Source organism: Schistocerca cancellata, chromosome 9 (assembly GCF_023864275.1).
Source record: "Schistocerca cancellata isolate TAMUIC-IGC-003103 chromosome 9, iqSchCanc2.1, whole genome shotgun sequence".
NCBI lineage: Eukaryota > Metazoa > Arthropoda > Insecta > Orthoptera > Acrididae > Schistocerca > Schistocerca cancellata.
Window position 1 is genome coordinate 485,290,241 of NC_064634.1, and position 26,156 is coordinate 485,316,396.

General features: G+C 44.9%; 1 protein-coding gene across 2 annotated transcripts in view; it reads left to right on the forward strand.

Annotated features, from left to right (window-relative positions):
* The window catches only part of LOC126100485 (fatty acyl-CoA reductase 1-like), a 501,954-nt gene that overhangs the window by 373,738 nt on the left and 102,060 nt on the right, over nt 1-26,156 (forward strand). The gene's annotated exons all lie outside the window — the stretch shown is intronic.

Consider the following 26,156-nt stretch of genomic DNA (forward strand, 5'->3'; position numbering starts at 1 on the left):
AATCATATCAAAAGGTCAGAATCGTGTTACAGTGGGTGGATGGGCATCATAGTGAATCCATGTTGATGTCGAGGCCACCCGAGTCGCCAGATCTGAATGCAATGGGACATATATAGGGCACTGTCGGGTGCTAGCTCTGTGCCCGCAAAACACTGGCCCATAATTTATAAAAATTACGTTATCTATGCGTAGGTATTTGGTGCGACATATCGTCAGAAACCTACTAAGTATTTGCCGAATCTACCTCACACTGAACTGCTCCTGTACTGCATTCCAAAGGCGAATCAGTACGCTATTAAGACGGCTCATCATTGTATGTTGTGTAATAGTGCTTGGATGCCTGACACTAGTATATGTCAGGATCGTCGCCTCAGGATGACATATAGGATGAGTGCGTGCTACGACCTGCTCAGTGATCTAGGAATGAGAAACGTACTATTAAAAACACCAAAAAATTACAAATGGTTAATTCGCCACAAATTGATTGTGCACTATCCATTTCAAATCGGCCCAATTCTTACGTCTTAACATACATGGTAATCTGCATGTATCTTGTGTGGGGATGGTCTGTTTTACCTGTTGTATTAGTATCTCCTGCCCTATATTTCGGGACTGGCGCCAGAAGTGATGGTACTAGAGTGAGGTGTTCCGTAAAACGTACAGACGTGCCCAACATGTGTAACTGTCGTATGAGTAGAATGTTGTAGCTTAATGTTCACTGGTGAAGTCATTTCAATTAATTGATATGGATCCAGATACAAGGTGAGGAGTTTGTTTGGCCCTTCAGGGTGTGTAGGCTCATCAACAATACCCAGTGCCCTACTTGGCAATCAACTGCCTTGGCACTGCAGTGTCCCATTTGTTCCTGACATTCTAGGACTTTTGTATTTGCTTTCCGTGCCTGTTTCCATACCTTCTAAAACGTGCTTGTGAAATGCTTTAAATGCTCTCCATTCTTCCTCACTCTTTACTTGATTAACTCTGTAATGGCACCACCGTTTATGACAGGAAAATAGAGTCGGTCCAATATTTCTGAGTGCGGGCCTGTTGACAGTCAGTTACTCTTACCAGCGGTTGTGAAGTAGAATGGAGTTCACAGGGCTGTAGAACCGCTGAAAAGAGTAAACGCAACGGTTTGCATGGCGCAAGTAACAGGCAGAAGGGGCCCACTGGGCCAGTCTAGATGTTATGAGCACATGGAGTGGAGCATTAGCAAAACAGAGGCACAAAGCTGCGTATAAATAGGCGCCGTTTCACTCAAAAATGGTTCAAATGGCTCTGAGCACTATGGGACTCAACTGCTGTGGTCATAAGTCCCCTAGAACTTAGAACTACTTAAACCTAACTAACCTAAGGACATCACATATATCCATGCCCGGGGCAGGATTCGAACCTGCGACCGTAGCGGTCGTGCGGTTCCAGACTGTAGCCCCTTTAACCGCTCGGCCACTCCGGCCGGCGCCGTTTCACTAACAAGGCATTCAAGTGTGGCACCTCTCCTGGACGCCGGGGTGTGTGACACCACCGGCTGAACACAGCATTCCAGTCCACGACAGGTCGCTGTTTCGACCCTCTGAGGCCAATGTGGGGTCCACAGCCAGCCAGCGGCCGGCCGCGCCACAGCTAGCTATTGCGGGCAGTCTTGTTGGCTCCCAACACACGCCGGAGTCATCCTGAAGCGAGGGCCGTAGATTCGGACGCCAGATCGTGGCCGCTTGTTATCGCTGCGATCTTAGCCACGCCGGTGAGGAAACCCGCCACAGGTACTTGCAGCTCCCAGCGGGTGGAGATGAGACAGTAGGGATGAAGACCACTGAGTCACTTGCAGATGCATCCTGACGTCATCACAACTCCGCGGCTGTACAAGTCCATCACACACCACTGCGCTGCATGGGTCACTGAGGCAGCCATTCCATGCCAAGCCAATTCGCGAAATGGAGTCCTCAGCATTGTGGGACCCATTGACACAGACCGAGAGGGATAGGGGCACTGTAGCTGGAAGCAATAAATCACTTAGGAAACTTGGACAAGTTTTAATACGGAACATCCTGAGAGCTCATCCTCGTCCAACATTCCTCTACAACTGGAACATTGATGGTATTTCATGGGTACATACTGAATCATATGATGATAGGCCTGTAACTTTCTTCGTAATAAATTGTGATGGCTTATGGTGAGAGGATGTACCAGCTGTTATTATCGCTATCGGCATAGTAACTTGAAGTTTTTCATATTGTCCTATAGTGACTAGAAGTTTTTCATATTGTCCTGTAGTGACTAGAAGTTTTTCATATTGTCATATTCACTGGCTCTGTTCCTTCATTGGTCTGTGAATGTCATGTGCTTCTCCTCAAGTTAAGAATATGCAGTAGATGACAAAGCTGTTTCATTAGTTGCGACATAAGATTGGTGCTGTGATTTGTAGTTAATTTTTCTGGAACCCTGAGATTCAACAATAAATTTTTTACCACTGCCTGTGTCGCTGTGTTGGCTTGCTGATTTGGGATGGTTACTAGCCCCACATAGGGTGAAAGCCAATCTGTAGTGATTAGTGCAAAGCGATTCTTTGCCAGCATTTTTTCAAAATGTCCTTAGATGCCCATACCAATCATTCCAAATATCTTATTAGTTGGTGGTAGTTTCTATAGTGGAATGCAATGATATTACAGGTCAGTGTGGTCAGTGTACACATGGTACACAGATTTTCACATGCTGCTTGACTTTCTGTTTGTGAATATACCACCAGTACTGATCAGCAACTTGCCATTCAGTGGTTCTTTGACTCCCATGTCTTGATAATATGTAACCATGTGCCTGTCTCTGTAACCCTCATGCAATATGGCTGGAATCACAATAAATGGTCCATGTCATGTCTTCTTAGCCAACTCACAGTTGTGCACAATGTACTATGTGTGCATTGGAAACTTGTGTTCCTTGTCAGCTGGTTGCACTGTCTTCCACTCCACAGTGGGGTGACCCCCTGTCTGTAACATACTAATGTGCCTACTGAGGCCATCTCCATTTTTAAATTACTTCAAATTAAACTCACATACATTCAATGTGTAATGCATTAATCTACAAGGTGGATCCTTGAACCCCAATAACCATTGTAACTTGTGTGATCTGTTATCACGTTAATATCTTACCATACAAATAACTATGGATATATGTCATGCCATATATGAGGCTTAGCGTTTCCTCTCCATGGTAGAATCACATCTCTCCTCTCTGCTTTCTTTAACCCTAGGACGCATGGTGCCGAAAACACACATTAATGCATATGCAGCGCCTCCAAGGCCCTGCCCTAATTTAAAATTTTCCTCTTTTCATATAATCATTCTTTGGAGTTAAATTTATTTGTGTCAAATTTATTGTCATATTGAAAGATTCCTAAGATACAGTAACAGTATCTGGCGGGCCTGATTAACATTTTATTAATTTTTAAAAAAAATCTAAGAGTAAAATTTTATTAATTACTTCCATTTACATGCAACATATAAAAATAATTTTATTAATTCACTTATAAGGTGCAGTTTACATTTTATAACATTTATTACAACCAATTTCTTCAATTAAAACATATTCATTATTCACAATATTATGTGTATACGCAATATTTTGAGAGAAAGTTATTATTCATTGTTCACATAAAATTGCATTTTTATTAGTTTTCAACATGTGACAAACAAGAAGAAGACCACTATGTTCCTTACAAATGTTGGTTTCACACTTAATGCATGTCATAGCACTTTTCCTGTGCTTATTATATGGACAATAATTGCATCGTCTTCTTTTGTCTGAAACAGGTAGTTGGTTTGGCAATATGACATCTTTTTGAACACCACATCTTTGCATGGCATCAACGATTTTCTTTGGAAGATTAGGGATTTTCCTTTTCATCCAGGAATAATTCTGTAATAGGGACATCCCAACTCTTCTCAACACCAGAAAGCAGTAAAAGACCAAGAAAACCCTCCATTTCAGGAAGCGAAAGGTTTTTACACATTTTACCACGTAAAGCAGCCACTCTTCTGACTTCAATATTTGTGCAATTGATGATTTCCTGTAATATTTCCTTGGAGATGAAATAGTCCCAGGCATCCTTAGGTTTACAGGTTTTCAAACCACGGGCTGGACCAGGTGCCTTCTTTACGATATTATGGACAGGCGTACGAAAAGTTGCGGGAGGATCTAATTTCCAAATCGTTCCATTCCGACTAATGTATGTGTGGTCTTCTATACTTTTTTGTGGTGGTTTCCCATTTTGAGACTCTGATGAAGTAATATTATCGTAAGGACTGTAATCTGCCTCAATATTCACATCTTCAGGTTCATTGGCTGATTCTTCACTACTTGCATCTTCAAAAATATTTCCTTCCTTACAAGAATCATCTTCTTCAAATCATTGAGCCACAACACTTTCAAAATTAGCTGTATTTGCACGTACTGACTCTCTTGCTTTGCGTCTCGAAGCCATAACAAAAGGCGTATCTCTCGAACAGCAGCTTGTGCAGCACTAAACGAGTCATACTCGTAACAATATGGGCCTTGCAGCGACAAACGAACTACAGTAACAATTAGGCTGACAAGAGCAGCACAGGATAACAATACTATGCGATAATAAAACATTTGATAGCAAAAAGATCAATAATTCACCGACATCGCCAATATGTGAAAGTAGTATGTACACTCCTGGAAATTGAAATAAGAACACCGTGAATTCATTGTCCCAGGAAGGGGAAACTTTATTGACACATTCCTGGGGTCAGATACATCACATGATCACACTGACAGAACCACAGGCACATAGACACAGGCAACAGAGCATGCAAAATGTCGGCACTAGTACAGTGTATATCCACCTTTCGCAGCAATGCAGGATGCTATTCTCCCATGGAGACGATCGTAGAGATGCTGGATGTAGTCCTGTGGAACGGCTTGCCATGCCATTTCCACCTGGCGCCTCAGTTGGACCAGCGTTCGTGCTGGACGTGCAGACCGCGTGAGACGACGCTTCATCCAGTCCCAAACATGCTCAATGGGGGACAGATCCGGAGATCTTGCTGGCCAGGGTAGTTGACTTACACCTTCTAGAGCACGTTGGGTGGCACGGGATACATGCGGACGTGCATTGTCCTGTTGGAACAGCAAGTTCCCTTGCCATTCTAGGAATGGTAGAACGATGGGTTCGATGACGGTTTGGATGTACCGTGCACTATTCAGTGTCCCCTCGACGATCACCAGTGGTGTAGGAGATCGCTCCCCACACCATGATGCCGGGTGTTGGCCCTGTGTGCCTCGGTCGTATGCAGTCCTGATTGTGGCGCTCACCTGCACGGCGCCAAACACGCATACGACCATCATTGGCACCAAGGCAGAAGCGACTCTCATCGCTGAAGACGACACGTCTCCATTCGTCCCTCCATTCACGCCTGTCGCGACACCACTGGAGGCGGGCTGCATGATGTTGGGGCGTGAGCGGAAGACGGCCTAACGGTGTGCGGGACCGTAGCCCAGCTTCATGGAGACGGTTGCGAATGGTCCTCGCCGATACCCCAGGAGCAACAGTGTCCCTAATTTGCTGGGAAGTGGCGGTGCGGTCCCCTACGGCACTGCGTAGGATCCTACGGTCTTGGCGTGCATCCGTGCGTCGCTGCGGTCCGGTCCCGGGTCGACGGGCACGTGCACCTTCCGCCGACCACTGGCGACAACATCGATGTACTGTGGAGACCTCACGCCCCACGTGTTGAGCAATTCGGCGGTAAGTCCACCCGGCCTCCCGCATGCCCACTATACGCCCTCGCTCAAAGTCCGTCAACTGCACATACGGTTCACGTCCACGCTGTCGCGGCATGCTACCAGTGTTAAAGACTGCGATGGAGCTCCGTATGCCACGGCAAACTGGCTGACACTGACGGCGGCGGTGCACAAATGCTGCGCAGCTAGCGCCATTCGACGGCCAACACCGCGGTTCCTGGTGTGTCCGCTGTGCCGTGCGTGTGATCATTGCTTGTACAGCCCTCTCGCAGTGTCTGGAGCAAGTATGGTGGGTCTGACACACCGGTGTCAATGTGTTCTTTTTTCCATTTCCAGGAGTGTATTATTTTGTAGTTATACTATTACTACTACAGCTACTGCTTCTGTTGGCACTCCTGTTGCTGGAAATACCACTACAGTTGTTGTTGAATTAATAATTGCTCCCAAACAAATGTTGAAGGCAATACAGGCTAAAGAACATTTATAAATGTGTGAGGGCTTCTGAAGCCCTGCTTATGCATTCACGGTGTATTGGTAAACGTATTGTATTATACAAAAAACTTAAAAAGGTATCTCGTTCAGACTTGATAGAAGTAATGTCACAGTGTTAATGAAAGAGTACTGGAAAGAAGTTTGAAATCAAACAAAAAATTACATAATTTTTATAAAAACGAAGACATACAAGGGCCTCGGAGACCCTGTATATGCATCCTAGGGTTAACTGATGCTAGGCATTGCAATTGATATGTTCCAAACAATCGATTTCTTGACAGTATGCAACTCATTGCACGATGACTATCATCACAAGAGATTTATGAAGTTTTTCTCATAATTTCGAAAAACCAACGCTGGACTAATTGTAAAAAATTCTTTCCATATTCTCAATGCACCACGTGTTTTGATGTCTAGTGCAACATTACTGTTTTTTTTTTCCAGTGACTGAATAAGACGTCAAGTTGTTTCTGAATATATTGGGACAAATTTTCTACAGTAATTTGCTAAAACTAAAAAAAAACAATCAACTCCATCTCCATCTGAGGTATTATAAAATCCAGAGCGGTGTTCACTTATCAACATCCTATCGAAAGCCCAACCTGAGTTACACTTCTTGTAATGTGAAGTGAAACCGCTCCATAGTTACATAGAATCAGGTGGGCCGTGTGCCATCGCTTAAAAACTTCCATTAACCGTAGCTCATGCTTCTCCAGATTCTTTAGAAAAAACACTCCTGTCATCCAAATGAACTCTTGATTTTAAAACTCGTAAAATCCTTTCCAACAAATGCTGTAATGTACCGGGCAAAATTTTAAACCCAAACAGCATACAATTATATTAGTACTGTACTGAAGGAAGTGTAAACGCCGGTTACCACTCGTCTTCCAGTGCTACTTCTAATTGATGGTAACCACTGCACAGATCTATGGTTGAAAATAACTTGCACCGCCACCAATTTTCTAAAGTTTCTCTTATATCTCGCATTGGGCACAAATCTGTAATGGTTACAATTAACATACCTACAATTACAGCATAAATGTAAGCTTTCGTTCCACCCATACCATTTTTCAGGAAAACAGCCATGGGTGCTCCTAAAGGACCTATACTTTTTCAACGAAGTTGTCCTGTAACTGTTGGTTTAAGAACTTCTCCACCGTTGGTTATAAGAGATGAGGCACAAAATATGACATACAGTACACTGATGATTGATTTCCTGTTAGCATTGTGTACTGCATCACTGGAAATTCTCGCAAAGAATCACAAGGATTCAGCAGGTCTATTAACAACTTCTCCGACTCTAATTTTTCCAGAGTGCTTCGTATATACAGGCGCACAGTCACCTCCAATTTCTTGAGGGATGTTTTCCACGTCTTAGAATCATGTCTTTTGTAGTTTTATTTGAAACGTGAAACTAATGCATTTTAATGTGGTTGATCCAGGCTCGGAGACAATTACATTTCTCTGTTCTGCACATCGAATTCACAGCTGTGAAATGATGTATATGTAAGTTCACCAGCTTATTACCATAATAGTAAGAAACCTTTATTGAGGACACAATCGAAAGGAGCTTGCTGATCTTCTGACCAACGACCCAGGTTTGTAGCTGCGGACAGGTTGTCCACAAACGCTAAAACATTGTCTGCTGCTTTACCTGAAAAAGGATCAACTAAGCTAATGGTATGACACCTAGATTTCGTACTGGTAAACTGGACAATGATCTGTCCTATTACGAAGGGATGCATAAGCAAGCCTGTGTTATATTAGAACATATAAGAACTCGGTCACAAATATTAAGTCAAAACTGACCAGGTTTCGACGCTACTATGAGCATCGTCTTCAGAATTAAACTAACTGTTCTAAAACATATTAGGTATCTAATACATTAATAAAATTAAAGTTTGTACTGACTGGAAAGAGATGCAGTACTTGCAAGTCACATTTTAAAAAATCTAAACCGGAAAAGCGACGTCGTGAATAGTTGTAAATAAGATGGCGAGCCGCTAAGGGCTGCTCCTACTTGACTGAACAAGAGTTGTAACAAGACTGAGGTGCCCACGTTAGAAAGTGTGGATAAGTAAACATGGTGTTGCTACGAGCGCCATGTAGTAGCCGCACAAACAACTAGGCTACTGTACATTCAAAATTAGACACATGGAATTGTGATGCAGCTGATTCAGGCATAACGTAACCACTAATAATAATAGGATGAAGTTACATATTTATCTGCTTTAAACAGAGATACATTTTGTAACGTATAAAAAAGAACATCAGTTATGACATACAAGAAAACGGCAAAGATGTAACAGGAAAACAACATTACGGTAAACTACATGAGGAAATCTGAATCAGAGATCAAGCAATGGCTTTATACAGTCGAAAACGTTTTTATTTCCCAGCTGCAGCTGTTAGTTGAGAATGAGGCCATTTACTTAAAACCACAGCAGTCAATAATGAATATACGCCTTACATAGTGGGCGATATCCTTAAAAAGAAAACTTCAAGAACTACCACGCTCAACACCTCATGCACTGAAATTAACCCAAAAAAACGTTTTTTTATTCCTTTCATAGATCCCATTTCCTATTAGATTCAGCGCATACTTCGCAACAAATACAACTGCAACGTTGCCTTCTCTAATAATAATAATCTAAAGAGAAACTTCATTCATAATTTGAAATCCATTCGCTGCCCTACAGAAAGTTTTGGTGTTTATAAGATCATCTGTGATACCTGCTCTTCCTATTATATAGGGCAAACTAGACGTGCTTTCACCATCAGATATAAAGAACATCTTTTGAGAAAGAACGGCACCAATCCCCTAAATTCATCCCTTGCCAATCAGCTCTTAATTACTGGACACGTGCCTAAAGCCATAGGTGATAGCAATATTCTGCATACCGAAAAGAAGGGGCGTAGGTTAGATGTTTTCTCGTCATGATGGTCTCATTCTCAACGAGCAGCTGCAGCTTCGAAATTAAAATCTTTTTCGACTGTATAAATCCATTGCTTGATCTTTGATTCATATTTCCTCATGCAGTTTACCGAAATGTTGTTTTCCTGTTACATCTTTGCCGATTTCTTGTATGTCATAACTGACGTTCTTTTTTATACGTTACAAAATGAATCCCTATTTAAAGCAGATAAATATGTAACTTCATCCTATTATTATTAGTGCTTACGTTATGCCTGAATCAGCTGCATCACAATTTCATGTGTCTAATTTTGAATGTACAGTAGCCTAGCTGTTTCTGCGGCTACTAGATAGTGCTCGTACCAACACCATGTTTACTTGCCCACTCTCTCTAACTTGGGCAACCCAATCTTGTTGCAACCCTTGTTCACTCAAGTACGAGCAGCCCTTAGCGGCTCGCTACCTTATTTACAACTATTCATGACGTCGCCTTTCCGGCTTAGATATTTTAAAATGTGACTTGTAAGTACTGCATCTCTTTCCAGTCAGTACAAACATTATTAATGTATTAGATACCTAATGTGTTTTAGAACAGTTAGTTTAATTCTGAAGACGACACTCATAGTAGCGTCGAAACCTGGTCAATTTTGGCTTAATATTTGTGACCGAGGGCTTATTTGTTCTAATGTAATTCTGACATGCTCACTGAACCTTAGCAGCTATGTTCAAAGGTTTAAGTCTGTGTTATCTGTCATTAATTGTGGCTTTTATTCCAAACAGACTCAACCGCTTCGTGAGTGATAACCACCTGTTCTTCTGATTTAGACAGTGTAAAGCCCGACATAAACAGGGAAGGGTAAACCTAATGTGATGTCGTACTACAAAACACTCCTTAATGTGGTGTCACCGCCAGACACCACACTTGCTAGGTGGTAGCCTTTAAATCGGCCGCGGTCCGCTAGTATACGACGGACCTGCGTGTAGCCACTGTCAGTGATTGCAGACCGAGCACCGCCACACGGCAGGTCTAGAGACACTTCCTAGCACTCGACCCAGTTGTACAGACGACTTTGCTAGCGATGCTATACTGACAAACTACGCTCTCATTTGCCGAGACGATAGTTAGCATAGCCTTCAGCTACGTCATTTGCTACGACCTAGCAAGGCGCCATTACCAGTTTATATTGAGATTGTAATTACGTATCACCAACAGCGATGTTCTACAATTAAGGATTAAAGTTAAGTATTCCAGAAGCTATGTACTATCTTTGGCTACTATAATTCCTTGTCATTTTCCAGACCTCACGCCAGCCTGCGTGAGCTTAAACGCGTGCCTTTCGGCTTCCTCCAAACTCCGTGAATTGGCTCCTGCCAATTCACAACAACTAGTTCTCATTTGATATAGTCTGGATTATGATGTCTCACCAAAGAACAGGGTCAGTATTATAAGCCTTTCTACTTCTCTATTGAAAGAGGGTCGTTCGGAAGTGGTACGGTAGACAGATGCTTCGCAGATTTTTCATGTTTTATGTCTGGCACAAATTATAAGCGACAGTGTGTGCTCCGCCCGCTTGTGCAGTGCGATAGCTGACTAAATATGATGCCTTCATGGCTTTTGTATACACAGTATGGGTTGTTGTCGCCATACCTTTTTTACTTCTTAATAGTTGTTCTTTCTTATGTATGAAAAAGTTCTTAATTTTTTTAAATTTTATTCCGCGAGTATCGTTTGAAAATTTAGAACTTCTTATCAGATACCATGGATTTGCGTGTAAATAGTTTGCTATATAATATGCAGGGAGGTGAGCCGTTAGAATAAACAAATTTGAGACTGGTGTAAGATTTGTCACAATTCCTTTTTTTTCACTTGCAGAGAGTTGTTAGATTTCTTACTGTTTGAAATCACGGAGCCTGAAGTCGTTACGTCACCTTAAGTCATGGTCTCGATCAGATACCTTTGAGGTTGATGTCATATCATACTGGCGAACTACTTTTGAACTGTAAATAAAAGATTTTGTAGCTGCATCTTAAAGGCACCACTCTGTTCTGTCTTTCAAATCCAAGAGTTCAGTTTTACAATATGACAATCATAGAATAATATCGAAGAATGACACTCAGTTTTAAAACCGTATTCAGTAACAAACGCGAGTCGAATATATTGTAGTTCGAGAGCGGTGCGCGGATTCTTCATGCCGAATTGTACTGTGTGTTGCAGTTGCAAACTTGAGTCAGAAGTGCCTTCTGTGCTGCGCTGCGCAGGTTCATATTGTCCTGGGAGGGGAGGGGAGGCTGAAGCATTGATAGCGAAAATACGAAATCCAGGCAGCTTGAAGTGTTTGACACAGAATAGTGGAATGTTTTTAGGAAAGGAAAAGGAGAGAGCATCAGCACAGCCGCTGGATGTCTGTGTCTGCAGTGGCGAGTATCGAGTAACCAGATACCCACTTGTACAAGTTAAATTATTTTGTTTGCAGTTTTTCATAGTAGCATTACTGTAGTTTTATTATGCTCATTTTCGGCTACTACGCTCTGTGCGTATGCATTTATGTATGTTCCACATCTTCTGAGAAGGCAGTGGTTCAATTTCCACTAAACTCGATACAAGTATAACCCCTGTGGGGTAAGAACCGTCTACTCTCAGTGGGGTGAAAACTAAGTGTAGCTCACGACATGCAAATACCCAGACTATATTCATCCATTATTTGCGAATGAGACAACAAATTTCACTCAAAATTTTAGACCTATACGAGACGTTTTCTAGCTGATAACCTCACGAAATGGTGATAGGAAACAAGTTTAGCGCTGACTACATTTTCACTGTTCGTGCCGTAAAAGTGCCGCACCAGGCACGACCTGTTAATCTGCAGGTGACCCCATTTCTAGCTTTTTACAGACAGTAATGTCATACACCACTCAATTTACTTAGGAAAATATATATGACATGCATTTTAGGAGATATGATGTTACCCACATAGATGTGTGTGAAAACTGCCATTTTATTCATGCTGCTTTAACTGATTACTTCGTTGATACTAACTCTATTCACATTTCTAAGGCAGTATTCACATATGCCACTGAACATACCAGGAAAATTACGTCTTAAATTGATCTGCGTAGAAACGAAACTGGAGGGTTAAATTCGCTAGCGATGCAGGAGAAACATGTGTGCAAATATTTGTGAAATATGTTACAGAATTGTGAGATATATGTGACAAGCGTTTACTCATGAAAAACCACAGATGAAATACGCCTCCTTAAACCTTGGATCGATTTCATCCAAACTTTGTACACATATTGCTTACTATCTGAAAATAAATACTGGGAGGGGGGGGGGGGGGCAGGTAGGAACGAATAGTTTCCTGATGTGGTGGCGGTGATAACGTGGACAGAGAGTGGGGGAGGAAGAGGTTGACAGGTAGAAAGGGGGAAAGAGGAGATGGACATAGACATGGGAGAAGGAGATGAGCTGAGGCAGGGGGAGGGGAAATCTGATAGAAAGGAAAAAGGAGTACACTGATAGAGAGCCAGTGGAGAAAACAGTGACACAGAACGGGAGGGGGGAACAGGACATGGACGAACAGAGAAGAGGAGGAAATGGTCAGAGAAAGAACGAGATGGAGATGGACAGAGAGGGGCATGGGAAGATGGACAGAGGGCTTGGGAAGGAGGAGAAGGAGGAAGAGGAGGACAAGGATGTGGACAGAGAAGGGGGCGGGATGAGATGGACAGAGAGAGGGGAAAGGAGGAGAGATTAGAATAAATACGTACCCAGGCAACTCTGGGTACTCAAGCTAGTAACTTTTATAAAACCAACATTGGTGTAATATTTATAACAGTTGTTTTTCTCAGTGTGTGACAAGACGATGAACTTTAGGTTGATATTAGTTTGTTCGAGCCATTGCTGAGACCTAGAGGAACCCCTGGGCTGTGGAGAGCACACTCGGAGTGCCTCGCCCAACTGCGGTGTTGCCTAAAAGTAGGAGCATGAAGTAAGTGATTAGTTAACTTACCTGGAGCGTCGTATTGTCTCTATACTCCCTACTTAAATTTACGATCTTATTCTAGTGGCTCCCCTTCTTCAATTTCTTCACTCATGTTTATAACGATTGTTTTGGTTTTTCCAACCTTTAATTGTTTCCCGTCCTATACAATTCTTCTATCCAGCTACTGACATCTTGTTTCCGGTTTTGTTTACAATTTTACCACGTGATGCAACTAGTGAACGATTACACTCATTATGTCAGTAAACAGATCAGGACAACGCATTCAAAGAAAATACTAAATTTAGTTACAAAACAACATGGGGATAACCTTCTAAGTTGTACGAAAAATTTTCATTGTAATTTTAAATCTTTTAGAAGAGTTGAAAATTTAACAGGTATCGTTTTTACTGAGAAAGGGTTAAGTGTTTTAAACAAAGGATTGATGTTTAACGTTAAAAACAAGCTCCAAGGAAGTGCTATCAAAAATCTCATAGCAAATACTAAAGTAGCGTTAGATATGGCAAAACTCCTAGTTGATGAACAAAACTTAATCACCTGTAAAATCGCCAACATTGTACAGAGCCAAATACGTAATCATTATCATTTTAGCCATTCAGAAAGTGAAGACCAGTTAACTATTAGACGTATTAACGAAAAACTTAGGACACAAAATGCCATTTGTTTAACAGCCGATAATACGAATACAGTCGTTATTATGGAAGAATCTGATTATAATGACAAAGTTTTACAGTTTTTTTGATAACAATGTAATTACCGAGATAGATAAAGACCCCACTAAAAAATTCAACGATAATTTAAAGAATAAGCTTAATTTATGTAACTTCCTTTTTACCGATGCACAAATAAAGGAATGTACTAACATGAATCCTAGCCCTCCTAAATTGAGGGCCCAACCTAAAGTGCATAAACAGCTGATCCAGATCCGACCAATTTGTAACTGTATCGATAGCCCAGCATATAAGGTTAGCAAAAAACTCGATGTCTTCCTTAAAGAATTTTATACATTCGAAAAACAACTCATATGAAGTTGCACACGACATTAAGTCTGTGCCCATACCATAGGACGGGTTATTTGTATCATTTGACATCACAAATATGTACACAAATGTCACAGTTAAGGAGACGGTAGAAATAATAAGGAATAATTTAATTAAGTATATAGGCGAGATTTGCGAACTTGTTGACTTATTGGAATTAGTCACTTCACATAATTATTTCACATTCCAGGGCGCCATTTATAAATAACAGGAGTGGTCGCAATGGGCAACTGTTTGGCGGGAACTTTAGCTGACGTCTTCATAAACACATTAGAGACACGGTTTTTTCGCTAATTATGAACACACAACCAAGAAAATTCGGTACTATAAACGTTACGTGGATTACACTTTAGTACTTCTTGAGGGATCTGTTACCGACATAGATATAATGCACGACCAACTTAATAGCTTACATCAAATATAAAATTTACGAAAGAAATAGAAATTAACAAAAGTATGAAGTTCCTGGACCTAAAAATTTCAAATATTAACAGCCAGCACAAATTTGTAATTTTCCGTAAGCCAACCACCACAGAGTGCACAATAAGTAATGATTCTTGCCACCCAGTATGCAAAAGCGAGCCAATTTTAACTCTATGATACATAGGTTAAGTAACCTTCCACTAGACGATGACGAAATAAACAAGGAGCTAGATATCTTGCAGGAAGTAGTGATCAACAATGGTTTCAGAGCGGAAATGGTCACAGAACTATTTGAACGGAAAATTAAAAAAGGCAGGGCAGGTACAACAGATGAAATCACACTTCAAAGATAAGATGTTAACTATAAAAAACTAAGTTTGCCAAATTACCATATTTAGAAGTAGAATCAGACAAAATTGCAAAGGTGTTTAAGAAAACCAAAGTAGGGATCAGCTTTCACACAGGCAATACATTAAGTAAGAAATCCAGGCATGGAACAGGTAGAACAAACTAGTATCCAAGATCAGGGGTTTACTGAATAGAATGTGGCTCATGCACAAAATGTTCTATTGGACAAACTGGGCGGCCATTTAACGATAGGTTTAAAGAACACGTCAGAAAGACAGAGAGCAATACCTCTACCTTTAGCAAACACTTAATTGAGAATAAAAATATGGTCAACAACATAGATTCATCCCTTAAAATACTGCATACTGTGCCTAAAAGTAGAATCATGATTATTGTAGAAGATATAGAGATTTACAACTGTATTAAAAATGGTCCTAGTAACCTACTCAATGATCAAACTGATTTAAAAAATAAAAGATGTTTAGATAATTTCCAGTCCGTTTTATGTATAAATGATAGATTGGAAAATGGCTTACAGGTGCAATACCTTGACATCTGATGGGAGTTTACCACCCTGACATTTTGTATAGACAAGCGTGTAAACGAGGTTTTTTTTTAAAAAAAAGAAAAGTAGATGCTTCAAAATTATATTACTAATTGTGTAGTGTCATATCCGCTACCACTTGCAATGTATCTATTCACTTATTTTATGTATTTTAAGATCGCCAATTTTTATGTGATGTATCTGACCAGTTTGGTCTTAAATCATAAGTAACAAATTTTATCAGTAATCTGGTGTATTTTACTGTAAATAAAAGTTTATGGACTATAACGAGGGAAGAAAAGCATACTCCAATGTATTTTACTTTTGTACGTTTTATAAATGAAATGTAGCCTCGACGTTTCATTGTATCTGAAGCTTGTGATTTATTGTATCAATCCACTTTAACAGTAATTCATTGAACAGTAGAGTTAGACACTTACCGAAAACATTTTCAACAATTTCGATGGAATAATATACTTATTTACTTAGTCCTGTTTGCGATAATAGAGCCTGGTTGAAGGATGCATCATGTGCAGAGGCATTGTTATGTTTTGTACGAACTTGTGGTACTGCACAGTGAAGTGGATTGCTGGCGAACGTTATACGCCATTTGTTGTGGTCTTCAGTCCTGAGACTGGTTTGATGCAGCTCTCCATGCTACTCTATCCTGTGCAAGCTTCTTCATCTCCCAGTACCTACTGCAACCTACATCCTTCAGAATCTGCTTAGTGTATTCATCTCTTGGTCTCCCCCTACGATTTTTACCCTCCACGCTGCCCTCCAATACTAAATGGGTGATCCCTTGATGCCTCAGAACATGTCCTACCAACTGATCTCTTCTTCTGGTCAAGTTGTGCCACAAACTTCTCTTCTCCCCAATCCTATTCAATACTTCCTCATTAGTTATGTGATCTACCAATCTAGTCTTCAGCATTCTTCTGTAGCACCACATTTCGAAAGCTTCTATTCTCTTCTTGTCCAAACTATTTACCGTCCATGTTTCACTTCCATACATGGTTACACTCCATACAAATACTTTCAGAAATGACTTCCTGACACTTAAATCTATACTCGATGTTAACAAATTTCTCTTCTTCAGAAACGCTTTCCTTGCCATTGCCAGTCTACATTTTATATCCTCTCTACTTCGACCATCATCAGTTATTTTGCTCCCCAAATAGCAAAACTCCTTTACTACTTTAAGTGTCTCATTTCCTAATCTAATTCCCTCAGCATCAGCCGACTTAATTCGACTACATTCCATTATCCTCGTTTTGCTTTTGTTGATGTTCTTCTTATATCCTCCCTTCAAGATACCATCCATTCCGTTCAAGTGCTCTTCCAAGTCCTTTGCTGTCTCTGACAGAATTACAATGTCATCGGCGAACCTCAAAGTTTTTATTTCTTCTCCATGGATTTTAATACCTACTCCGAATTTTTCATTTGTTCCCTTTACGCCATTTATATTCGTAATATTTATAGGTTTTTTTTTTTCCTTTATTGAATTTCAATTCCCCCGGAAGGGGGCGGGCTGGCAGCAGCTTAGTATGCCGCTCTTCAGCCTACAGACTTTGTGAAAAAGATCAAGAGAATAAATAATAAAAACAGGCGATAAAATCGGAGACTTAGTGAGTAACAAGGTGAAAAGAAAATGGGGAAATTAAAACAAACAACAGAGGGATGATGAAGCGAATAAAAATACATACGGAGCAGACAGGGGAAACAATAGACAATTAAAAAAACACGGCGACAGTCTGGATTCTGTTCGCAAAGTATATAAAATGCACACCCAGCGACAGCATGGTTTGTGTTCGCAACACAACACCGAATAGTCACTAGAACACAGCACTAAAAGTCGGCAAAGGTGACACCACAGTCGAGAGCAGGTGGGGGGAAACTGGACAGGAGATGGGAAAACAAAAAGGGGGGGGGGAACCGGGAAAGGAGCTGATGGAGGATGAGGACCCATAAGAGGGGTGGGGGGCAGACGCGACAGGGAGGGGGGTAGGCAGAGGAGGGGAATACAAAAGGACTGGGGGGGAGAAGGGAGGTAGGGAGAGGTGTAGTGGGGAGGAAACAGGACGGAAGGGGGGGGGGAAGAGGGAGCCCAGGGAAAGGACAGAGGAAAGGAGGGGGAGGGAGGATCAGAGTTGATAGGAAGGATAAATGGAGGGAGAGAGGGCATCATCCGGGAGGGGGAGTTGACGGAAGCCACCTTGGGAAAGGAGATGGAGGGTGTAGAGATGGAGGGTAGGGGGGACACAACGGTGAAGACGGGGCAGGGGGTGAGGATGGGAGAGGAGAGGAGCAACCAGGGGGTGAGGGGGTTCAAGACGGCGGGAGGTGTAGAGGATGCGGATATGTTCGAGGAAGAGGAGCAGATGGGGGAAAGGAATGAGATCATAGAGGATCCGCGTGGGGGACGGGAGGCGGATACGGAAGGCGAGGCGGAGTGCATGACGCTCAAGGATCTGGAGGGACTGATAGAATTTGGGGGGGGGGCAGAGATCCAGGCAGGACTGGCATAACAGAGGATGGGACGGATTAAGGATTTGTAGGTGTGGAGGATGGTAGAGGGGTGCAACCCCCATGTCCGGCCAGAGAGGAGTTTGAGGAGGCGGAGGCGGTTGTGGGCTTTGGATTGGATGGATCGGAGATGAGGGATCCAGGTGAGGTGACGGTCAATGGTGAGGCCAAGGTAGGTGAGGGTGGGGGTGAGACGGACAGGACGTGCGCATACAGTAAGGGAGAAATCCAGGAGCCGGAAGGAGCGAGTGGTACGACCTACGATGATTGCCTGGGTCTTGGAAGGATTGAGTTTCAGGAGCCATTGGTTACACCATGCAGCAAAAAGGTCAAGGTGATTCTGGAGAAGGCGTTGGGACCGTTGGAGGGTAGGAGCGAGGGCGAGGAATGCGGTGTCATCAGCATATTGCAAGAGGTGCACTGGAGGGGGGGGTTGGGGCATATCTGCTGTGTACAGGAGGTAGAGGAGAGGGGAGAGGACAGAGCCCTGGGGCACACCGGCAGAGGGGTAGAAGGTGCAGGAATTGGCATGATGGATGGTAATGTAGGAGGGGCGGCGGGAGAGGAAGGAGGCCACCAGACGGATGTAGTTGATAGGAAGGGCGTAGGTTTGGAGTTTCAACAGGAGACCGGGATGCCAGACACGGTCGTAGGCCTTTTCAAGGTCAAGTGAGACAAAAATGGCGGAGCGACGGGAGTTAAGCTGGAGGGAGAGGAGATGAGTGAGGCGGAGGAGTTGGTCATCAGCAGAGAAGGAAGGTCGAAAGCCACATTGGGTGTTTGGGAGGAGGTGGTTTTGGTGGAGGTGGAGATGGATGCGCCGGGAAAGGATGGATTCCAAGAGCTTGCTGAACACCGACGTGAGACAGATAGGACGATAGGAAGAGGCATCAGATGGAGGCTTATTGGGTTTGGAGAACATCAGGATACGGGAGGTTTTCCACAGGTCGGGATAGAAGCCAGTGGCAAGGATGACATTGTAGAGGGCGGCAAGGAGGGAAAGGAAGGAGGGAGGGCAGTGTTTGAGGTGGCGGTAGGTAACGCAGTCGTGGCCGGGAGCAGTGTTGCGTTTAGTGCGGAGTGTGAAGCTGATGTCCTGTGTAGTGATGAGAGTGTTAAGTGGAGATGGTGGGGTGTGGCCCAAGTACTGGAAGCTAGGAGCAAGGGGAGGAACAGAGGTATTCGTACGGTCCATGACATCAGGGAAGAGGGAATAATCAAAGTGGGGATCATCTGGGATGGAAAAAACATCAGAGAGGTGGGAGGCAAAGTGGTTGGCCTTACTGAGGTTGTCAGGAAAGGGACGGTCATTAAGGAGTAGAGGGTACTGGGGGGTGGGGCGGTTCCCAGTAAGGCGGTGGAAAGCAGACCAATACTTGGAAGAGTTGATGGGGAGCGTGGTGTTGAGGTGTGTACATGTCTGGCGCCAGGCTCGGCGTTTCTTCGCAACAAGCAGGTTGCGGATGTGTCGCTGTAATTGCCGGTGGCGGGTAAGTGTATCCCGGTCACGAGTGCGGAGAAAAGAGCGGTAGAGGCGGCGGGACTCCCGAAGGAGAAGGACGGCCTGTGGAGGCAGGGCGGGGCGGTGAGGGTGGATGGCTTTGGTGGGGATATGGGTGGCGACGGCGTCAGACAAGGTCTGGTGCAGGAAGGCAGCAGTGCGAGAGATGTCAGCAGGAGACTGGAGGGTAAGGTCGTGGCTGTCAACCTGGGTGTGAATGGAATCCCGGTAGGCATCCCAGTTGGCACGGGAGTAATCATGGACAAGTTTAGGAGGGACGTCAGGGCGAGGAGCGTGGCGGGGATGGCGACCGTTAGAGATAGTGAGGAGGACAGGAGCATGGTCACTGCCAATGAGGTCAAGGACATCCGCGGTGATGCGCCCAAGGAGGTTGGGAGAGGCAAGGACTACATCAGGAGTGGTGTTGGATTCGGGCCGGGTGTGCTGGGGCAGGGGAACTAGGTCTCCCTGGAGAGTGGTGAGAAACTGATGCCACCGCCGGAGGTCGGCAGGATCACGGCTGTGGATATTGAGGTCGGCGGCAATCACGTAGGTGGAGAAGGTGCGGTCAATGTGGGCCAGGAAATCATACGGGATGGGGGTGCGAGGGCGGACATAAATGGTGGCACAGGTGATGGTAAGGGCGGGGAAGAAGAGGCTGAGGGTGAGATGCTCGGCAGGATTGTTAAGGAGAGGTTGGGGCCGGACAGGGAGGTGCTTGAGGTGGCCTATAGCAACTCCGCCACGTGCCAGAGGGTACGGGTTATCGGTACGATGTAGGGTGTAAGGGGCAGTGGAGACGGAGATACGGGGCTGAAGGAAGGTTTCATTGAGGACGAAGGCATCCACGCGGTGCTGACGTAGGGTGTGGAGGAAGAGGAGTTTGTGGGTGGGCAGGGAGCGAATGTTGTGGTACAGGATACGGTACGGTTGTTGTACCATGGGAGTGGAGAGTTAGACGAGGGTGGTGAGGGGGGTGAAGGTGAAGTGGGCCTGGTTGTGGGAGTAAGTGGCATAGGTGGTAAGATGGAAGATGGAACGGGCAGCGAGGGCGATTTGGGAAAGAGTGTGGGAGCGCTGGAAGGGGTGGATGTTTTGGAGCACAATGGTGGTGAAACGGATGATGTCCTCAGCAGTAGGGGGAGGGCAGAGCGAGTTGTTGGGGTGGATGGGGTCATCAACAGGACGGACAGGGACAGTGAGCTCGGGGGGTTACTGGTGGAGGTTTCGCTTTACACTTCGAGGAGTAGGTAGGATGTGGTTCATTACAAGTGTTGCAGGAGGGGGGAGAGGTGAGGTTGGGGCAATGCTTGAGGAAGTGGGAGGCTTTGCAGTGGGGACAAGTAGGGGGGTTCTTGCAGGCAGAGGTAACGTGGTCATTGTAGGTGAGACAGCATTGGCAGCGGTAGGATTGGACTGGGGAACGGGAGGGGTCCACCTTATGGCGCTGATTGTAGATGAGGGCTCCCTCGGTGAGGAGGCGGTCAATGGAGGAGGAGGATTCAGTGAATATCCGCATGAGAAAAGTCGGCCCGGCATCATTGAAGATGCGACGGGCCGAGCGGATTTCGATGTCGGGCCGGGAGTTGAGTTCCGCCAATACCTCAGCCTCCGTGATCACGGGGCTAAGCTTCGTGATCACAGCGGTGAAGGTCGGCGGACGTCGGGGCGGTTGAGGCTGACGAGGAGAGGACGGGGTGTGGTAGGGGGTGAGGGTTGCACGTTGGCCAAATTGGATACGAGGGATGCGGGAGAGGAGGTCGGTGTGGAAGGAAGCATTGGGGGATTTTATGAGGACCGAGTCCTTGCGAGGAATCAGTTGGGAGATGGGAGCATTGGGGCAGTATTTCCGGATGGCGAGAGTGAGGGAGCGGGCATCAAGGAATTGAGGGTCAGGATTGGAGAGGACAAAGGTGTGGGTGGCAGGCGTGGCGGGGGTGGGGGTCGGGGCCGCGTCCATGGGAGTGGGTGGGTCACGGGTATTGGGAGTTTTTTTGGAGGAGACTTCGGGGGAAGGGTCAGCATTCGGGCGCTTGGATGGTTTCGTGGACACCACTGGGTGGGGAGGGGGCAGGGGGACGGGTTGCAGGGGGAGATGGCGGGGGGCAGGACCACCCTGAGCAGCGGAAGACGCAGACGGTGGGGGCGTGGGTGTCACTGAGACTGTGGAACGGCGAGCAGAGATCCGTGCTGGCTTGGAGCCTGTCGGAGGCGGTGCGGGGAGCGGCGGAAAGTCTGTAGCTGTCGATGGGGCGACAGTGATAGGGGAAGAGGAGTTGGGGGTGGGTACAGCCGAAAGTGGCGCAGGGGTGGGGTGGACAGGGAGAGAAGGAAGGACGGGAAGTGGGGTGGAGGATGAGCTCCATGTGATGGTGGTTGGAGCAGCGGAGGGAGAGGTGAAAATGATAGTGGTAGTGGTGGTGGGTTGGGACATGGTGGCGGCGCGCGAGAAGGGCGGCGGCGGTGACCAGACGGCGGCGGCGGCAGGCGGCGACCAGGCGGCGGCGGCGGCGGCGGTGAGGACCGGCAGGCGGCGACCAAACGGCGGCGGCGGCGGCGGCGGCGGCGAGGAGGAGGACCGGCCGGCGAGCAGTAGTGACGGCAAGCAGACGACACGGCAAGGAAACGGTGGGGATCTTCCACCTCGAAGTTGCACCCTGAGTGTAGCCCAGGCAGTGAAACTTTGATGAAGAAGAGAGGGAATCCAACCCTCGAAATGGAATTTATAGGCATACAAAGTATTATATATCAGAGCTCTGTCTTCATCTCATTTACGAGCACTTAAGTCAATGTGAGAGCTTATTAACAGATAACACATGTATTATCCTCTATTATGTTATACATAAATATTCCCATCCTATCGTACTGCCCATTACAATCATAGCACTATTTAGTAAGCTGTATGATGTCGACAGATGAAAAGATTTTACGATATAAAGCATATAAGTTGTATCCTTGGAGTGCACTATCTTTGCTACGTGCACAGGCAGTACCTTTAGTAAATGTATTTTCACGCCAACTGACTTAGCTCCACATGTTGTCAGTGTACCTGAACTAGTATGTGTGATAGATTATTAGAACGATGGTAACATCGACAGCTCAGTACTTTAACAACATATTACGATGTAATAAGCGTAGTACTCATCGGATCTTGTGGGACTCTCACAGTCAAAAGGCTGCATTTTGACAACGACCTGTACTCATGTCAGATAGTTTTATATTCTGACAGAATGTAAGTAACGTACATTTATCTCCAATTTTTATAACTGAGGTACTTTGTTAATGAAATGTTTGCTTAATTATGTATATACACCCTGTGCTTCACTTTTGTATTTTTGTGTTTAGGTGACTTTGCAGTGTTACTTGAAAATGGCCATAAAGCCGAAATTGCAATAGTAACAATAAATATTTTAAACAGTCAACGGCGACTATGATGTATTTTAAGAGATGGTAACTTGTTCATAGGGCAATTACATGACAATTGAACCGTACTCTTTCTACTGTATTATACAAAGATAACAAATGTTCATTTCTCTGTAAAAGACAATGAAATTAGGATAAAGATACACATACAAAGATACAGTATACATGGCATAATAAATATTAAAAGATAATAATGAAATACGTGAAATCTTCTCGGGTGATCAGCCGAGTAAAGGCGTCGTCTTCTCGCAACATTTCGAAGGGTTTCGTACCCATCATCTTCAAGCGAAGAAGATGATGGGTACGAAACCCTTCGAAACGTTGCGAGAAGACGACGCCTTTACTCGGCTGATCACCCGAGAAGATTTCACGAATGGAATACGCCGAGAAAGTCTCAAATCACATTTAATAATGAAATAAATTATTTGAGTTCACAGGAAGTCTTGGTGCATAGTGCACTCTTGGGAAAACATATTACAAAGAATTGACATTCTTATTTTACAATGACGTATTACAGGAATATTTTTTTTACCGTGGTTTCGACGAAGATTTCTTGTAGTAAACAGGTAGAACTTTACCGATTCGTAACCTGCAAAAAAAAGTTTCACTACACTTGGTTGGGTATGACTTACACTGGGAGTGATATAACTTCGGGTATAAATGGAAGCACTGCACTTGAGTGAGGGAAAATGATTGGACTTTCACACTGGAGGAAAAGTAGGGCATCACTTTCACTGTGGAGGTTGAATTAGTTGTCTGGGTGTGATGGTGCGTTGTCCCGTGTTATGTTGGTACGACATTCCGATGACACAGTCTGCTACGTGCTGCTGCGAAGCGGGCGGTCCATTATTGTAATTATTCCGCGCATTCGTATGCACGTCCTCATAGATCATATTCAAATTGTCCTCTTCACTCACATTAAGTAATTTTTCCCTTATTGACACAGGAAATTTTGACTTTAAGATCATGATGACATCTTTGGTTGAAATGGGCGTGTCCCAATACTCAATTTTACGTAAATATTTTTCGAAATAACGCCTCAAACCTCCTCCCTTTGTCTTGAAAGGTTCGGCGTTGTAGACCTCCTTTCAGAGTCTTTGTTGTATACATGAACTCCAGAATTTATTCAACAAATGCCTTTCAAAATCTGTGTAGGTGTGACATTGGTCTATTATTTCAGTACCCCAAATTGATAGTTCGCTGTCTACATACCCTAATATGAACTGTATTCTCTGTCTGTCGTTTCATTATTCCGGAAAAGCACTTGTGAATGATTTTAGAAATACCATGGCTGTATATTTCGTTTTTCAGGTATAAAAGACTCGAAAACGCTGTGTTTCAGCACACTCTCATCTTGCATTAGTTCAAAGAGTGTCAGTTGATCGGTATGACTACATGACGTCGAAGCTTTATTATTATTTACAGTTGGTGATAATTGTACTTGATACTCGGGATATTGACGAGTATATTGTTCTGGCGGTAGTGAATAATCGCTTGCAAATTTTCTATAACTTGCCTTTTCAGCTGATCTATGTCACTGGTCAGCCGTTGCTTCCATTCCGGAAGATCGTGGCTGAAGGCTTGTCTGATTTCGTCTAATTCACTGGTTAAATTGTCACCAGAAGTACCGGAAGCGGTTAGGATTTCTACTGTGGCGGATTTAACTGCACCTTTTAGATGGGAGTGTACCTTACTCTCAATGTACTGTTCATGGAATTGTATCCACTTTTCAAATTCCCTATTAAGTGTAGTGCTTATTCCTGCGGTGACATCTTCGATCCTTTTGTCAATATCGACATCGGATATTCACTGAGCAACGTATTCTACTCGCTCGCCAGTGTGGCTGACACCTTCTACACTCCTGGAAATGGAAAAAAGAACACATTGACACCGGTGTGTCGGACCCACCATACTTGCTCCGGACACTGCGAGAGGGCTGTACAAGCAATGATCACACGCACGGCACAGCGGACACACCAGGAACCGCGGTGTTGGCCGTCGAATGGCGCTAGCTGCGCAGCATTTGTGCACCGCCGCCGTCAGTGTCAGCCAGTTTGCCGTGGCATACGGAGCTCCATCGCAGTCTTTAACACTGGTAGCATGCCGCGACAGCGTGGACGTGAACCGTATGTGCAGTTGACGGACTTTGAGCGAGGGCGTATAGTGGGCATGCGGGAGGCCGGGTGGACGTACCGCCGAATTGCTCAACACGTGGGGCGTGAGGTCTCCACAGTACATCGATGTTGTCGCCAGTGGTCGGCGGAAGGTGCACGTGCCCGTCGACCTGGGACCGGACCGCACCGACGCACGGATGCACGCCAAGACCGTAGGATCCTACGCAGTGCCGTAGGGGACCGCACCGCCACTTCCCAGCAAATTAGAGACACTGTTGCTCCTGGGGTATCGGCGAGGACCATTCGCAACCGTCTCCATGAAGCTGGTCTACGGTCCCGCACACCGTTAGGCCGCCTTCCGCTCACGCCCCAACATCGTGCAGCCCGCCTCCAGTGGTGTCGCGACAGGCGTGAATGGAGGGACGAATGGAGACGTGTCGTCTTCAGCGATGAGAGTCGCTTCTGCCTTGGTGCCAATGATGGTCGTATGCGTGTTTGGCGCCGTGCAGGTGAGCGCCACAATCAGGACTGCATACGACCGAGGCACACAGGGCCTACACCCGGCATCATGGTGTGGGGAGCGATCTCCTACACTGGCCGTACACCACTGGTGATCGTCGAGGGGACACTGAATAGTGCACGGTACATCCTAACCGTCATCGAACCCATCGTTCTACCATTCCTAGACCAGCAAGGGAACTTGCTGTTCCAACAGGACAATGCACGTCCGCATGTATCCCGTGCCACCCAACGTGCTCTAGAAGGTGTAAGTCAACTACCCTGGCCAGCAAGATCTCCGGATCTGTCCCCCATTGAGCATGTTTGGGACTGGATGAAGCGTCGTCTCACGGGGTCTGCACGTCCAGCACGAACGCTGGTCCAACTGAGGCGCCAGGTGGAAATGGCATGGCAAGCCGTTCCACAGGACAGGACAGGACATCCAGCATCTCTACGATCGTCTCCATGGGAGAATAGCAGCCTGCATTGCTGCGAAAGGTGGATATACACTGTACTAGTGCCGACATTGTGCATGCTCTGTTGCCTGTGTCTATGTGCCTGTGTCTATGTGCCTG